This window comes from Phaethon aethereus (assembly GCF_964289735.1).
Source record: "Phaethon aethereus genome assembly, chromosome: 1".
Classification (NCBI taxonomy): Eukaryota; Metazoa; Chordata; class Aves; order Phaethontiformes; family Phaethontidae; genus Phaethon; species Phaethon aethereus.
In genome coordinates, this window is record NC_138575.1 from 59,551,958 (window position 1) to 59,563,823 (window position 11,866).

Below are 11,866 nucleotides of genomic sequence, written 5' to 3' on the forward strand. Positions count from 1 at the left end.
CTCCTCGCTGCCCGACGTTGCACAACCCAGGGCTCCCTTGCGCTGTCCAGGGAACCTGGGCTCTCAGCGATGCACACGGGGAGTTGCCTCTGCGTTTCAAATGCTGCCCAGTGAAGAACAGTATAACACAGACACATCTGGGGATGTTTGTGTGTTAACAAGGGCAGGGAATTATGAAATTCATGGCTTGTGGATAATAAACTAGAGAGATATTAAAGGTAAAAAAAGGGGATAAAGATTTAAATTTAAACCTAAAGTACTACTTCAAAGGACACAACAGGTAGCTAAGCTGCTAAGGAAAACAGTCTGAAGTTTTGCGATTTGATTTTGGGAGTGTCTACAAGTGAGAGCTTCCCCGTGGACCTGAATTCAGTGCCAGAGGAACTCTGCCTCAGAGCACAACCTTTCTTTTAATTACTTCTATCTTAATCTGTATGAAGTAATTGTATATTATTACATGATCCCACTCAACATAAGATAATTTTGTATTAGCAGTAGAGACTTTTATTTTTCTTACCCTGTGTAAATAAGACATATATCCACTGGCTGTTTTGTAAATAACCTTGCTGCCTCACCCTTGCCAAGGGGTGGCCCTTCTCTTTCTTCTTCACCTTCTCACCCCTGATGGCTTCTGGTTATGTTATTTCCTGTCAGCGTGCCTAAAGCCACGTTAAAATATGCTGCCTACAGTAGTTAGTTGTATTTGCTAAGCCGCTGCTTACACTGTTGTCTTACTGTATCTGCTCAGGTTACCTGGTACAAGCAGGTAATGCTGAACGAGACACTCTGACTGACCGCAGGAGCTGGGATTAGGTTCTGGTTCTTCACACTGTGCATTTCTGCACCCGCTGGATGGTAATAAGCTGCTCTAAAAGGCTAGCTGGGTGCATGAGCTCGTCCTGTCCTGAAGTTATAATTTGGAGCAGAGCGATTAAGGCTTTGGCTTACAGTAAAGCTGGCACCTCAGCATTTTCTATAGATTTTAATTTCCCCCCCTCCCTCTCAATGTGCAGCGTCTTTCACAATGGTGCAGATGTCCTGCAAGGCAGGTCCTGCGGGCGTGCTGATATATCACCTTGCTTTGGACACGGTAGAGCTCTCCTTGCCCTGCTTGCCCAATGCCCCCAGCTGGGCTATGGACCACGCTCACCGCTCTGGTGAGCTGTTTGGCTAGTGGTCAGACTTAGGAGCTCATATACTTGCATGTCAATTCTTTCCAGGGCAGTTTTGTATGCAATGTCCAAAATGCTAGTACCAGCATCCATAGCTTTGTTCCTCAGGCTGGAAATCCCCCTCCCCAGAGGGACCCAGCACCCCGTTTGGCATCTCGTCTCTGCCAGCAGCTCCCCTGCTGTGTTCCTTTCCCCTGGAGAGCTGATTTTCTCCTACATGCTTGCAGAAACACCACTGGCTGCTTCTGCCACCACGCTGCAGCCAGCTGGACACAAGCAAGGCTTGCTCTGGCAGTCAGAGGCTAACTGTGGCTGGAGGGTGGCCAAGGTGCTGGGAGCCATGCTTCGGGTTTTTGTGGTTCATGTGGATCTCCTCTGGATACATTTCTCTGAGCTTTCAGGTTAGGAAACTGACCCAGGAATGCTGTGAGCTTCATTACAGTTTCTGCTAAATCACTAGCCAAAGTCATCAAAATGTATCTTTGTTCTGGTTTCAGACAGGATAGAGCTGGTTTTCTTCACAGAAGCTAGCTTGAGGATATGTTTTGGATTTGGGATGAGAAAATATTGATAAGGTGCTGATGTTTTGAGTTGTTGCTAAGCAGTCAAGGATAGTCCAGCTTCTTGTGCTGGCCTGCCAGCAAGAAGGCTGGGGGTGCACGGGAAGCTGGGAGGGGACACAGCCAGGACAGCTGACCCGGCCTGGCCAAAAAGATATTCCCTACCATACGACGTCATGCCCAGTACATAAACTGGAGTTGGCTCGGGGACGGGCTATCAATCACCAGGTGGTGAGCAATTGCTGTATTGGGCATCACTTGTTCTGGTACATTCCTTTGTCGGTATTATTATTGCTGTTATCATTGTTGTTTCCTTCTCTCTTTCTGTCCTATTAAACTGTTTTTATCTCACCCACGAGTTTTTTCACAATTCTCTCCCCCGTCCCACTGGGAGAGGGGGGAGTGAGCGAGCGGCTGCATGGTGCTTCGTTGCCGGCTGGGGCTAAACCACGACAATCTTGAAAGCTTTTGGACCTGGTGGCTCAGGGATGTTATTTGTGGAGCTGGTGGGATGATCCCACGGCGAAAAACCCGCTGGTGCTCATTCTGTGCCAGCACCAAGGAGCACCTCCAACCACAGAGGCTGCAGGGTGGAGAAGGTCTCACCAAAACCCTGGTGGGGGAGGGCAGGGAAGAAAAGGGAAGAGCGAGATCAGCTGAGACTGGCATGGAGCCCTGGCTGTTCAAGGTGGAAGATTCACCCTGGGAAAGGCTGCATAGTGCAGGGTGTATGGACCGTGGTAAGGGAGAGGCACATGGAACTGCAGCTGCCTGGTGCTCACCGCGATTGCACATGGTTGACTACTGGTCCATGCCTCCTCCCTGTGTGGATATGAGGATGGCTGGAAGGAGATAGGGAAGAGATCAGCTGCTGCCAGAGCAGCTCATGGTGCCCCCAACCCTCACTGACTTGTGGAGACTGAGCCAAGGCTGGACATCTTTCTGGGGTGGGATGGGCTGGAGGACGGTCATTGGTTTGAGGGGCTGGTGCTTCACCTTGTTCTCTGACTCTAATTTACTCAGAGGTCCAGAGATTAGCAGGGAGATTGAGAGAAAAGATCAAAAGGACAAGGCAAGGAAAATAGGAGAAAAATGAATGTAGAGGAACTATGAGGGGAGATAGATAGAAATTTACCTGTCCTACTAATTCTGCAAGAACTGAGACCCCAAAATGTTCATAAATGTGGATACTTCACCAGGACAGCATTTGGATGTCCAACTTCTCAAACTGATGGAGAGAAGGTTGCAGAAAATACTACTCCAGCTGAGGAGGGACAGCTCTGGAATGGGATCACTTGCTCCTCTGCTTTCCTTTGGATATAGCTGATGCTGCTCTCTCAATTGTTTATGGACCACATGTGAACCCAATAAAAATTCCACCAACACAAAACCATACAGGTAGCTTCCAGGACACCTGATTTCCCACATCAGCTTACTGCTGGTTTTCTTTTTTTCTTTTTTTTTTTTTTTTGGAAAATCATTTGTGGTGCAAGAAACTTTGTGTTAGTCATGTCCTGATCTGGGGACTTGTTCCCACCCTCTTTGGATGTGGCTGCATACACATGAAGAAAAATTGCTGTGTATGAAGGAACTTCTTTTGACCATTCAGTCTCTTGGCTTCACCTCTCCCGGTCCATCCCATCCAGTATCATTTCCACATCACCAGTGTCTTCTGGTGCTTCCTTATGGTAAGCTTTGTCCTGCAGAAGCTCAGAGACATCTAGGCTCTTTTGTTGCTGGTCGCCATCAACTACTTTTGGAAAATGGATTGAAAATCCCATGTCCCAGTTGAGTCTGTTTTAGACCTGGGGTGTCGAGGCTGAACACAGAGCCCAGCAGGAACAGCTAGTATTTTGCATGTGTGCCCATGGAGGCACACACTCATCCCCAGAGGAGCTGATGTGGGGTGCCACTTCCGACCGATGGGTTGGGCAGGAGGAGGAGATGCCTGTGCTGAGGGTGGCGGGGGGTGCCCTTCCAGCACAGCACAACGAAAGTGGGAGGAAAGGGGAGCAGAGCACCAGCAAGAACAGAGAAACTGTCTTAATCATAATGCGTTTCTGATGGCACCATGTCTAGTGCCTGCACTGTGTGGCCTTTCAGCATACCCCACGCAAAGAAGATGAAATACCAGTGATCTGGAGAAAGAAGAGGAGAGAAAAAACCGTGGTGCTCACTGCACCGTGGAAAGGGAAATCTCCAGGAGAAGGAAACATTTCTGCTGGGGGAAGTGAAGCAAGGCAAACGGCTTTCTTAAAATTGCCAGGGAGCAACGTGCTGTTTGCACAAAATCACCATCGAGACTGGCACCAACTCTCCCTCTTGTGGACATTCCCCTATATTTTGTGTAGCGTCTGGTAGCTGCCGGTGCTGCTAGCAGCCTTGAACCTCTGATGGTTTTATCGTAAGCTGTAATGAGTTGGTTGGATGTGATGGTTCATAGTAACTCCTGTATTAAATACCCCTGTGAATTAGGGCAAGAAGGTGGGCTGACCTGCAGAGCTGACACCTGGAGTGCCCTGACATCGGGCTCATCGCTCAGCAGACGAGAGGCAGGTCTCTCTCTGTAAAGTGAAACACCTGAAAGCAGGACCCACAGTCCTGAAAAGGGAGCAGCTATTGAATCAATGACTTCCCACGCTCACTCCTCGCAGGTCAGCCTGGCCAGGACTTCACTTTCCTGCTGTCCTCTCATGTTGCTCAAGGCAGTCTTTTTAAAAAAAAAAACAAACAAACCAAAACTTGCCCATGTTCCCACCTGAATTTCCACCTGTACTCTCACCCTGACCCCAAAGACTCCCTCTTAGCCCAGGTTATTCTCAGTGGGTGAGATGTTTGTAATACCTGCTTTTTCCCACAAAAGGTCTATCTGCTTTTCCTGGCCTGCCTGCAGTCCCGTTTCTTCTCCTGACTTTTTGATCTGTGGTCCCAGTGTTGTCCGTTGCCTGTTTTTTTTATGATTTGGACCCTCTCTGCCCCAATAAACAGGTGAGGCCAGGTCTCTCCTGCTGTGGGGGCCAACACACCTCTCTCGGCTCTATGAGCTGCTGGTCTGCAAGAGCAGCAGATAAACACTGGCTTTCTGCTCAGGAGGATAATAAATCCAGTGTGACTTGGCCCTTGCTGTAAACTCACAGATAGACAGAAAATTAATGCCGAAACACGGAGAAGGAGCATGGATGCATTTAGAGCAGAGAGCCACCACGTGCGGCGAGATCTCTGCTGCAGCTGAAGGGGAAGGAAATAAAAGGACCGCAGGCTAAGATAAGCAATTTCCAGGCAGATGCTGCCACAGACCAGCTGGATCCGACCAGCTGAGCCACCAGCACTGGAGTGCTTAGCGGAAGGAGGAAGATCAAAAAGTAAAAATGTGATGTCTGGGGAACTTGCAATTAAAAAGGCGCCAGAGGTGGGAGCCCTGCATGGTACAGAGATCTTCGAGGGTAATGGGGCTTCTTTTTTTTTTTTTTTTTTTGAATAAGCGTGCCTTGAAGCCATTTGTGAATGGTTAAAAAGTGATTAGCAGATTTTTGTCTTTGCGCATCAGTTAATCTGTTGCAGAGTCACCAAATCAGCAGGTTGTTTTTAACACTTTGACCTCGTAAGGCTGCAGCCATGTCTGAAATATGTTTTGGGGAGCATGTATAAGAGGATTAAAAAAATTATAAGCTCATGCAGAATTCTGCCCAAGACTGTTAAACACAAGCACGCAAATATAACCTTGGGAACTCCTTTAGCCTCAAGCTGCTGTGTTGGGTTAGGATGGTTCCTGCTTCTTACACTTTTCCTGGGCATCTGCATCTTGTGCTCTTGGGGAAAGAGGTTGTCCCTAGATCCTTTGTATGTAAGATGCTTACAGGAGAGCTTTCCAAAGGTGCCCAGCCTGGGACATCCGTATATGCAACCCTAGACCCCAAACAGCTGAGAGGGCTAGCCAGGCTGAGCATTTGGCAGGGATGCTGTGTTATACTAGTAACACTACAAAAGCAACCATAGGATCTGGATTCTCAGCATAGGTGAGATCTTCCAGTACTTGTTTTTTTGGGCTACTATCTTGCAGCCAGTACCAAGCCCCACCACTGTGGTTGTCTTGCCAGCAGAACCCTAAAGTGGACAAGTCAAAAGATCTGATTGCAAGCACAGCAATGAAAATGGGATGAAATTGCAAGAATGACAATAATGGGGAAGAGATGCAGAACAGAGACACCATCCCAAATTCAGTGGTAAATGCTCTGCTCAGGCAGTCAGGCCACCAGTGCTGTGTTTAGGGTGCTCACTGCCACCCGGTGTTGATCTGCTTGAAGAAAACATTTCTTTTTTGCCAAGTATTTTTTGCAGAGGGATCAGTTTCCCCGTAGGCGTTCCCCTTAAAACCAGTGGAGCACAGAAAGCACTCCTGGATTAGGGACTGCTTAAATTGGTGCTGCTTCTCAGAAGAGAAAAAGACCTGGTTGTCCCTCTCCTCCCTAAGGGAGCGCTTGCCATTGGAACAATAATGCAAAACAAGACCGTGAACTTTGAAAAGGGCCAACTGCAGCTGGAAGCGAGAACCTGTTGGAGCTCATTAAAAGGCAAGTGTAAACATCAATACAAATGAGGGGTAGATCTTGGCTTCCCCACAGGCTCTTATCTTGCAGAAGCTCTGTGCTTTGTGGATGAGAGGCCGTTTTGCAGGCAAAGGGAATAAAAAATTGTGTCTGTTTCTTTGCCTTTCACCCCACGAAACTCAGGCAAAGGGAAACCCTAATCTGTATCTGCTCTGCCGCTGGTTAGACAGTGCTGCCTGGGGTTTTAGAGTATGGCTTGATGGGCGTTTCTTTCACAAAGCAATGCCTACTTAAGTAGCTCTGCCTCCCCCCTTCCCTACTGCCAGTGTGTGTCTGTCTGGCTGTGTGAAAAAACTGATCTGGCTTCAAAATAAACTCACCAGAAGATAAATGCGGTTACTCAGACCAGTTCCTCAATCCAGTTAATTTCAAGCGCTCATAAAGAGCTGCACAAGTGTCATGGGAGGCTCTGCTGGCATTGCCTCCAAATCCAACTTAAAAACATGCACAGCCTCATATTAAGTGCTGGTACCTTGAGGGCTACTTGCCTGCCCACTGGGGCTGGGCAAGGCAATTTGCAGCTATATCACCCAATTTTACCATGCAGCGATGGGCTCTCCCGCCCCATTTTGGGAGCCTGAGAGCCCACAGCTGCACTGTGCACTGTGCGTTGTGGCCTGGTTAATTCCTCTTCCTCGAGGAGCAGCTCAGACGGGAAGAAATTTTCATTGTTGAGAGAGTTTAACCAGCAGCCAGGCACTGCCAGCTCCCTGCGACTCTGGGCACGTGTGTACATGTGTTCCAAGGAGAAGGGTGGGCTGCAGAAAGGGTGCTTGTTTGCATGGTGGGTCAGTTTTATCACCTCTGATGCTGCTCTCACTCTGGCCTTGGCCATGCGGCGATTGCTGCTGCCTTTGCAGGCACATGAACACCTCTCCAGCAGCACTCAGCCATGCCCAAAGCATGCCCCACACTCTTGCAGGGCAAGGCTCCTTGCAAGGTGCCCTTTGCACCCATATTCCCAAGACACCAGGAGAAGGGGGATGAGGACCCTCTCTGGCATAAGGTGTGGTGTGGGAACAGCCAACTCTTCCAGCTGCCTGGATTTCAGTCTAACTGATGATGAAATGCCAGCCTCAGCCATGCTGCAAACATCTCTGTTACAGCTTCGTACGTGTAGCTCTGAGCTACAGAGTTCAGGGTGTCGGGTAGACACACAATACTGCATGCATGCTGATTGCTTGACTTTTTTTGCCCACATGTGTTTTTGTGGTCCTTACCTTTTCCAGTTGTCCCTTGGCAGGCTCTAGTTACCGTAGTTGGTGGTGAGGGATGAGGGAGGAATTCCCATCTTGCTTTATTATTTTAGTAAGTAGTACACAAATCCCTGTGTGCCATTGCAGTGTTATGAAGTTTAATCCACCTGAAGGGACTGCTGTATGCCACAGTTGCTTTATGTCTTCTCACTGACTCCTAGAGATCTCCAGGGTCTCACTGGTATAATCCGTGTTCTTACCTCCAAAAATAATTTCCTCCCTTTGCTCCTGGGATGGGCAAGGCTTTAAAATCTGCCTGTTTGTTGTTTTCTAATCATACTCCTCCTTCCTTTAACTGCACTCACAGTTTCCCACAGAAATCCTCAGTCTTTTTGTGCTCTCGTTTCCCACCCCTTCAGAGGAGGTTTACATCCCCAGAGAGAGCTCGTGCAGCCTCAGAGACAGCCTCAGCTTCTATACTGGAGCCTAAATATTGTGGTCCTGGACTGCCCTGCTGCTTTCCTGCTTGTTCGCCCACTGAATGCAAATACTGGCCTGTAGTGCGTCCTGCTTAGCCCAGATAAATGTTTTGTCCAGGTGCTGTGCAGCATCATGTACACTGTGTGATGCTTCGATGATTGCATGGGAGCTGTGGGTCATGCCTGCGTTATCCTGTGCACCTTCTGGAAAAAGAAAATGACTGAGTCATACAGTTGCCTGTCTGATAGTCACCAAAGGCTGGATCCTGTGAGCATGGAAGTGAAGGTAAAGCTACCTCTGACTTTATGGCATAAGGCATGATCCCTGAAAGAATCCATGCTGAGATACTGGTAAGTACCTAGCACAGCTCTGCAAACTCACAGCCCAAATTGTGTCCTGATGCTGACGTCTTCTTCTCCTAATCCTTCCCAGTCCTTTTAAGCAAGCAGCTCGGGTCACCTCTCAGCTGCTGAAATCTGTCAGTGTGCGGGAGCCCTGCCTGGAGGCACTGCTAAGAATAGTGTTTAAGAGCGAGGGCAAGAGAGGAGTGAGTCTGGAAGGGATTTGGCCACTGACACCACCAGTTAGACTCCAAGTAGCAGAGGCTATGCAATGAGTGCAGCTTCATATGGTGCTCTTTGACAGTCTTCTGATTCTCCGCATACTGAAGTCAATAGCACAGCTGCAGAAAACCCAATGCTCTTACCTTGCTATGGCTATAAGGTCCAGTTGCTATTGCCCTTACCTCTCTGGCTAACACGGTTGCGAGCGCTGGGTCTCACCTGTCTGTCTGCACACACTGAGCCACAGGCCCCTAAAACAAAGTGCAAATGAATCTCTTAGAAGTAGCCGTGTATCAGCAAAATGCCATAGAAACCACAGCTGCGTTACGGAGGGCCTTTTCCCTGGCATTATGCAATAGGTAATTATGTAAGTTGGAGTTATATAATATTCCTGGCTTTTTCAGAGCATCGGCCTCCCCCTGACCACTCCCCTGGCAGAGCTTACATCACACCATGCTTCATACAAGCCAGGGTCACAGCAGAGCCGGGGCCGCCGCCGCTCCCAGCCACAGGACCCTCGGCTGCTCTCAGGGGTTCTTTGATTGTATTGTGGGGGAAAAGTCTCATTGAAAAGAAAAATGTATTCGGTCAAAACATCTGTTTGCTATGTAAGGATGCAAGATGGTTTGGGTTGTTTTTTGAAGAAAATGGATGGGTTTTGGGAGCACCCTTCTCTCCTCCTTGCTGCAAAGTTTATTTCACGAATTTACTTCAAATGAAAATAATGTCTATGATTTCTGCTAGTGCCTCTCTCTTGGGAACACGTTTCCCTACTTGCAGCAGGTCTGGCTGCAGAAAAGACAGGGCTAGAAATCATTGGAGATTTGTTGTATTAACTGCCAAGACAGTGTGGGGGGCTGCTGGGCCCTCTGATGTTTGCTTTACAGGCCAGGGATGGATTTCTCTCTTCACAACAGCAGTACTCTATGAAAAAAATTGAATGTGACCAAAACAACTGGTCCCTCCCTGTGACTGGTGTGTGATTCCTACCGTGTCTCCCAGCTCTGCCTGGGCGGCTGTGCCCCTTATTAATAACCACCAAACAGCTGGTGTTTCTAAAACCATACCCAAGAGCCTGTCCTTGCTCTTTCACTGGTGCTGTCTGTGGGCTCAAGCAACTTGTAGAACTTCTTTGTTTCCTCATAAATGGGGAAAACAAGCAGCTTTTCCATTTGTGGGGATGTGGCATGGCCTAAATTCATTAATGCCTGTAGAAGCATTTACCATGCATTGAGGGAGGGGCCATGCAGAGGTGAGATTGCATCCACTGTTTTGCCAGAAACGGCTCTTCCCCTGCCTGCTGTGCCCATTAGATGACTGCACCTTTCCTAAGCACCTTTTGGTGACATTTTTGTGTAGAAACCAGCCCCACACAGTCCCTAGGACAGCCTTCCTCCTTGGCAGTATCCCAAGACTCAGTTGTGGCTCTGCTGCTGTCCCACGGGATCTTCCTCTGCCCTGATCCCACCAGCCTGGCCCACTCCAGTGCTCTAGTTTGGGGGGAAGGAGCAGCATCCTCCCTGTGCCAGTGACCCACTGCAAGGCTGGGGGCAAAGCCGCCTGGCCAGCCCAGGGCCCTGCCACACCGACACAGTCCCTTTCCGAGGAAAACAGACCGTCTCTACACCCCGCACTGAAAACGAGCCCCTTCTTACAAAAATTCTGCTATCTGCCACCCAACCGCGGCGACAGCCCTGTGGCGCTGCAGGCCTAGGGTCCCCTGTTCCCGAAATTTGAGGGCTACATGTTGGCCACCTCCCCGAGCCTCCAGTCCCGGGTGAGGACTTGGATGTGGCCTCCAGTCACCGTGACTTTGTCGTCCGCGGCCACTAGATGGTAGCAAGCCCTGGCCGACGGAGCCGGCCTGGTGCATCGCCTCTTGCCCGGGCAAGGGGAGCCCCAGGCGGGTACCTGCGCCGGGGGTCGCGGTCCTCCCGGGGGGGCTTTGCAACAGCCAAAAATATGAAGGAAACGTTTTATGGGAGTTTAGCGAGAGTGCCCCAGGTGAGGATGCAGAGGCATGGCCACACGTGTCAGCACGGCTACGGTGTGGCCGGTGCTGTTTCAAATAGGTTACTCAATCAGCTGGTGCTTTTTAAAGGCAGCGGCCGCTATGTTGGCTCTCTGTGGTTTGCGTTTATCGAGGTGATTATGCAAGTGATAGATTTTGCCCGAATGGGGAGAGGAGAGGCCTGTAGATACGAAAATGTTACGTCCTTCTTGTGGCTGCAGGGTTGAGGCACAGTGTGGTGTGCTTTATAAGCTTTTAGTATTTCTGTTAGACTATTTATTTAAACTCTAGGGAGAAGAGTTTATGATTTAATTTCATTACTACTTCACTTGTAAAAAAAGCAATATGGAACTCCATACTCTTTTTAAGCTTTCTAACCATTTAACATTAATGTCCATACCTAGACTGTTGGCTTCATAGCCTTGGGGAAAGCTACAAAGAGTGGAGTCGGCCAACTTCAACTGAAGTTATTACGGGAACTGAGTAGTTTCAGCCTGGGGAATATGGCAGGGCTTGGTGCATAAGCAGCAGCCTCTCGTGTACCAGGAGAACATTTCTGTCACGTCTGAAACGCATGTAAAACAGTAAGGTCGGTATTCAGGATCCTACCCAAGGCCGAGCCTGGGATGGTGCAAATGCTTGTTTACTGCTATAAGTACTTGGGGAGTGAGGCTGCAGGTATGTGATCTCTCCTGTCTCAGCCCTGCGCTGTGGAGAACAACATGAGGAATGAGCTGGAGGTGTCTTAAGCTCTCTTCCATCAGTTTAGCTTCATTTGGCTAATTGGTAGTGCCCTGGTGTTTGTGCAGGTAAATCAGGATTAAATCTTGGCCTTGAAGTGTTTAGAATGTGGTTGGTTGGTTGTGAAGCGAACTGTAGCATACAGCAGAGAGTAGAATTGCAGGGTCACAAGTTGGCTTGGCTAACAGACACTTGCTACATGTAACAAGACGAAATTCTCTTAAGTCTAGGCTTGGGCACCTCCATTTGCTTTTGCCACCCTTCTTACATAAGCTATTCCCTTTAAACCCGTGTGTTTCGGGGGAGTGTGAGACTCTGTGCCTAGGTCCTCCTTGCTGCATGCTAACCCTGCTGTGTGGACACTTCTCTACTCTTGCAAGGCTGGAGCAGGGAGACTGCTCGCATTGCAGAGGGCGGACCAGTACACAAGCAGCGATGCACCTCAGGTCCTGCAGCACTGGGATGGGGACCGTGGGGTTGCATGCAGTTCTCCTGAACCCCAAGGCAGGTGTCTTCAGCCCTTGGTTGACATTTCT